Source organism: Arvicanthis niloticus, chromosome 5 (genome assembly GCF_011762505.2).
Source record: "Arvicanthis niloticus isolate mArvNil1 chromosome 5, mArvNil1.pat.X, whole genome shotgun sequence".
Lineage (NCBI taxonomy): Eukaryota > Metazoa > Chordata > Mammalia > Rodentia > Muridae > Arvicanthis > Arvicanthis niloticus.
This window is the reverse complement of record NC_047662.1, coordinates 9,295,894-9,302,400: the sequence shown is the minus strand read 5'-3', so window position 1 is coordinate 9,302,400 and position 6,507 is coordinate 9,295,894.

Below are 6,507 nucleotides of genomic sequence, written 5' to 3'. Positions count from 1 at the left end.
ACCTGTGCTAAGCATTTGGAGTAGGGGGTTGTGTGCAGAACCATGCTTGGCAAGAAGCCAAACTCAAAGAGCCCTGTTTTCTCTTAGTATCTTCTACCACTTCTGCCCTTGGCATTTAATGTTTAGTTCTAAGATCCATCTGGAGTCAATTTTGTGTAGATAAAATGCATCTCCTATGTTGGATATCACTTCCATATTAAGCTGTGATATAGACCAGCAGGATTTATGAAGTAAAAATATGATAATACTTAGGAGAGAGTATTTCTCACCTGTAGAATTTAGATGGGGGAGGATGCACTCTAAAACACTCCAGATGAGTACTATGCTGACCCTGCCTGTTAGAGATATGGACCTAGATTTAAGTTTGTTCACTTAGATGTCTTTACTCCAGACCATAACAAGGAAGACAACCCTGATTTACAACCAGCAAGGAGGTCCATCCCCAGTGATAAATTATGTGTTCTCTGCTGCTGAAATGAACCAATTAAAGACAGATTATACTAAGTGCCAGTTTACTGGCAGGCTAATCTTGGATGATTTCACTGGTCCCAAGGACACAGCTTATGGAAGTCACCAGTGTGTTTGAGAGGGGCGGTAAATGGAAAGAGAAAGTGAGGAATCAGGCATGAACAGACAGAGAATGGAAAAACCACAAGGGAAGAGAGTGAGGCAGAGAGAGAAACCAGATTTAATCAATCAGTGTGTAGGAGAATTTTGATCCAGAACAGCTGAGTTGACCAGTGAGCAAGAGTTCTGGAAGACCTAGGAATCATGAGCTTATTCAGCCTTAAATCTCAGAGGCTAAATACACTCTTGGCTAAGATAGGTTTGTATAGAGACTAACTTCCACAGTAATGATAGGTAAGCAGGCTGAGGCTTCATGTCTCAGAGATGACAATTACCTTAGGTGAATAAAATTACTCCATTCTAAAGAAAGGAAAATGCTTGGGAAAGTTCATAATGATCTGGGCCAGGACCTATGGGGAGAAGCTGAGAACCCAAGTCTTGTCATCACATGGGGCTGTAGTTATCAGTCCCAAGTCCACTGTAGGCTTGTTCAGTAATTTTCCTGATATACTCTGTGTTCCCTGTGAACAGGAAGTTTTTCTTAGACTCCTCCTGAGTTTGTCCTAGTGTATAGTAGTTTCTGCTGACTTCATACTAGATGATATCCTGAAGAGGCTTACTGCATGAGACTTAGCTTGTACAAAACCTGTTGCAGGATATTTGATCATACTGTGAACCCTGAGTGTAAACAAGATTAAATAAAATCAACCATGTGTCAAGAGTTGGAGCAAGCAACCAGCTTACAGGAAGGAAACCTAAGATTATTAAGAAAAAAAACATAGAGAGTAAGAGTGAACTAGGAGCAGACAGAGAGAGGGGCATGGGAAGATGCAGACAGGTACATTCAGTTTGGAGGAGTTGATTTGAGAAGGTGGAGTAGATTCCTTCTGGGGTTTCAGCTGAACAGGAAGTTCAACAGGTGCTTTCTCTGTCTCTCTGAGCTCGAAGGCTTCCACTCAAACATCTGGCTCCTGAGTCTTTCTTGGTAAAATTCAATGATTTATAATTTATTAAAAACAACAGACCAATCACTGCAGATTTTATCTTTTCCATCTTGTACTTTTGCTTTCTCATCTTAGGAGACTTTCCACTGGTCCCTGGAGAATTACCTGCTGTTTAGGGCACTAGTGTACTTATGGAAGAATTATGGGAATATTTTTGATATGTTAGTTTCTCATCTGCCTAAGTGGCTGGTATTGTAAGGACCCCACGAAGGGAGGACCTCACCCAAGTCTCAGGAATTCGCTGCCACCCAATAACTCAAAAGACACCAAACTTGATGAAATCAGCAAGAGGTATATTTCAATCAACATGTTGAGGTCAAGTCCCATAGCCCATGCAGGGGCAATGGGGTCTGACCCCAGGTCTTAGTAGGCAGAGAAAATTTAAAGGCAAAAACCACAAGGAAAAAACACAACTGGGGGTTGGGGGGAGTAAAGGGAGGTCATTGGTGAGTACTTGTGGAAAGTCCCAGCCCATTATTCAGTTTGTGACAGGGTCCAAGGAATAGTCATGGGGAACATTTTGTATAGGCTATTCTTAAAGAGCCTATTTGTACTCAACCATCTATCTTGTGGTCAGCCAAGTTCTTGAAACACAGAGCTCATGACCAAGTTGACCTGTACTCTTGGTTCTGCTCAGCCTGCTAGAAGTTTTTGAAAATTTTTAACCCTTTCAGTATTCCAATCTCCATATATTTAAATAATTCTTAAAGTGTTTCTAGGCCATTTGAGTTTTCCCTTTTGAGAATTCTGTTTAGATCTGCACTCATTTTTAAATAGAAATATTTGTTCTTTGAACATCTTGTTGCTTAGTTCTTCATGCATTGTGTATATTAAGCCACTATCTGTGTAATATACACAGTTGATAAACATCCTTTCCCATTTCTAATGTTCTCTTGTCTTTCTCCAATGTCTGTGCTTTTTGCCTTAGAGAACTTCCTCTCATTTTAATTTCCCTCAATTTTCTGCTTACTTTACTGCTTCTGTTTATGTTTTCTAGTCTTGGAATATTTTATATACTTATATCAACTGTTGGTTCATTCTTGGATTAATTTAAGGAATTTATTGATTGCTTCCCATTCTTAGTTCATGTTTCCTGGCTTCCTTTTAGGTATTTATTCATTTTCTCTTTAAGAACCTCTGACATCTCCATACACCTGGTTTTAAAGTCTTTTTCTTGCACTTTTATCTTTCTTGGAATATATAGGATCTGCCATTCTAGGATATTTGTTTCTGTTGGTAAAATATTTCCCTGGTTTTTACTGTTCCTATGCTGGTGTTTAGGTATCTGGGTTTGGGGTGCTGATTTCAGGCTTTGTCTTTTTGAGAAAGAGTCGTGTCCTTGGTTATCTCTTTGGTCACTGTATTTTCAGCGAGTGTGCTGGCTGATTGCTGTCTCTTTCACAGACCTGCCTGCTGGGTGTTTTCAAGGAGACATGTGAAGTGAACAAGATTATAGATTTTCTGTCTTTATGTCTAAATCTTTTATTGTCTTACACTTTTAAACCATTTACATCTTTTCCTCTTTTTCAGTGACTTTACTAAACATTGCTTCACATGTTACCAATGTGGTCATTATACATGTTTAATTCTGGGGGCTGCTGACAGACAGTTGTTTCTCAAACAGAAACAGAGTGGCTACTAGGCTACTCTGATGGTTCTACTTATTGATGCTATTTAATGTTTGTTATGCAGGAATTAGTATTTGGATACCAGAAATTCTAGTTTCAAATTTCTGGTCTGCTGTTTTGAAGTTTCAGAGACAGTTTGTCCTGGTTATTGGTAAAGAACATTCTTGATGTGTTCATTAAACATATGTTACAAAGAGGACAGTCAGCAGAGCCCTATGGAGTCTTGTTCTGTGGTGCTTTTCTATGCATTGACAGAGCCATAAGTGTGGCAGGCAATAGTATACAAGTAGGTCTTGCATTTTAATAGACTGAGACTTTTGTTTAACCTCACTGCCAGAGTTAATACAGCTTGAAAAAAATAAGATTTAAACATGCTATCCTACAGTGTAGGACTCGACTTGATTGTTTAAAATTATTTACAAAGAACAATATTAAAGCAAAATATTGGACATCTTGGACATCTTGGACATCTTGGACACCTTGGACACCTTGGACACCTTGGACACCTTGAACATCTCATATTTTCATCTTCAGCTTCCCCACAAGCTTGCTGCCAGTCTAGACCAGAACTGGATGTAGTGGGGCACTGTTTCTGGGTTCTGAACTCTTACTCATCCTGCCTAACTTCACAACTCAGGTCTAGAACCTTGGGCAAAAGATGCACAAAAGATAGCAATTGCCTCAGAAATCCTGATACTCAGGACAGAATCCCAAAATATCGTAAAGCTAAGATAAAATGCCCTTGGCTCAAAGCATTAGAAATATATGAATTCTCTAAGGAAGGAAAGTTATATGATATCCAAGATACAGAACTGAAAAACCCGAGTCAGGATCAAAGAGATCAAAGCTTGTAGAACATGTCAATCAACTCAAAAAAATGGAACAAAATGATTGATGAGAAAGAAAATAATAGCAGATGTCAGAAGGAAATGAGGACAACAATGTAGGATATGAAAATTGAATTCAATAAGTGGTTAGAATCCCCCAAAATAAATAAATAAATAAATAAATAAATAAATATTCTGAAATGAAAATTCCGTAAGTGAATAAGAATAACTCACAGAGAACAAGTCAGACAGAATATCAGACTTGAAGAAAAGGTAGAGGAGCTGGATGCTTCAGGCAAAGAAGATGATGAATCAAACATAATGTTAGGTTAAGGCACAATATTATTTACTGCTTGAAAGGGTGGGTAAAATAGAGAAACTCTTTTGAAAAACTATCTAGATTATTCTAAAAAAAAACACAGAAAATTAAGAATAGAACTACAGTATACACTGCACTGTTTAGCTCTTGCATAGTTTCCTGATTGTTCTGTGTAATTTTCTCTGTACACTCAGCCATATCTGCATATGCTGAAAAAAGGAGACTCTAGAATTACCCAAGTCTTTTAAAAGATTGCAGCTAAGAATTCAACTCTTTTCATGATGATCATGAGGCCCAGGATCCTCAGGTGACTTCTGAAGTTCAAAACTGGTTGTGATGATTGTGACAGATTAAAATGAATTCCAGCGCTGGGTGGTGGTGGCGCACGCCTTTAATCCTGCCACTTGGGAGGCAGAGGCAGGCAGATTTCTGAGTTCCAGGACAGCCAGGGCTACACAGAGAAACCCTGTCTCGAAAAACAAACAACAACAACAACAACAAAAGAATTCCACTTCAGCCAGGAGGTGAGAGCTCAGAAACACTATAGGCATAGAGAAGACTGAATGGAGGCTAGAGGCTTACAGGACTAGGCCTAGGTTAATAGACAGAGACAGTAAGTCTGCCAGACATCAATTGGAATAAGAGAATATAAGTTACTTTTACAGCCCTGTGGAAGATCTACATTGCACAGTATAAACCCTCTCTAGAATGTAAGAAGGGAAGAAACATACCTCAGAATACTAAGGCAAATAGACACAAAACTAAAGCAAATAGTAAAGAAAAGGTCAACAGTAATTATTCCATTGCAATTAGGACTAATATAACACAGTGTGTCATTAAGCACAAGGTTCAGGGAAAGGAAAACATTTACAGTGGACAGAATAGGCAATTGAGAAAGCGAGTGGACCTTCTAAAGAATAAAACCAAAAAAAAAAAAAAAAAAAAAAAAAACCTCAGATTATACCATACATTCTGCCAATAAATATCTTTGACTTCCAGGTGGCATTCACAGTGTCAAAACTGCTATGCAAATGGCAGAAGAAGGCAGAGTTATCAATGGCCAAACTCAGATTTGCATCCTGGTTACTACAGTTTTAATAGCCAGGCAAGGCATGGCCACTGGTATCTAGCAACAAGACTTTATCTGTGGGTAACAGAAGGTTTTCTGGTTCAAGTTGAGGCCAGAACCACAGGACAAAAAAATAAATAGATTATACCGGGAATCTAGATGGAATCCAATAAGGAAGGTCACAGGCACTAGGAGAGAATTCATTACTGACATTTGTTTAATATGAAAATGGGCCTAGTTACACATACTGCCTGATGTGCTGCCTTCATTATCTGTAATAGAAACTTTGTTTTCAATGAGCAACAGCTATTTCAGAGCCCCAGAATTAATAAAATATTGCCATCAACTGCTGACTCTACTATGGAAAATAAATATTATCACATCTAATATCACTGCCAGTAAAAATTTCCAGAATCTTTAATAAAATAAGGCATAATCAAAATCATGTCCTCTTTGTACTGACAGTTGAGCCCCCCCTCACCCTTGTGGAACTGAAGACCCCCAAACTCGGGAGACCCTTATCAAGTCTCAGGAAGTCGGGGCCACCCACAAAATCCAAGACACCTTACCTGGATGCAATCAGCAGAGGCTTTATTAGGGAAGTTGGCCAGCCAAGGTAAAACCATGAGCTCTCTCAAGAGCAGAGTTTGACCCAGAGTGGTGGGCTAAGGGGTCTTTTAAAGAGGAAAACCACAAACCAGGGGAGTGAGGAGGGGGTGAGGGGTTGCCAAGGATACATAACATAAGAATAGCGAAACATTCTAAACCTGAATGGTTTAGAGTCATGTGAAAATTACTCTGCACACTCATTCTTCTCAAAAATGTAGTTTTACCGTGTCACTGTGCTTGAGGTTTGAGGAATGTTAATACTCTTCCCTGAATGTATCCCGGGGCAGTAAAAGCTTGAAATCTTACATTCAGTTCTGCCTTCTGAAACCTGCATTCTTTTGCTCAGGTCTAGGTTAAAGAAAAAGCTTGTATATATTTCATAAAATGGTCTTTATAATTTTTCACTCTACAGAATCTTTCAAACATACTTAAGTCCTCTGTTACAATCACCTTGGTCTTTCCCATCAAGGGCACTTAAGTTTGA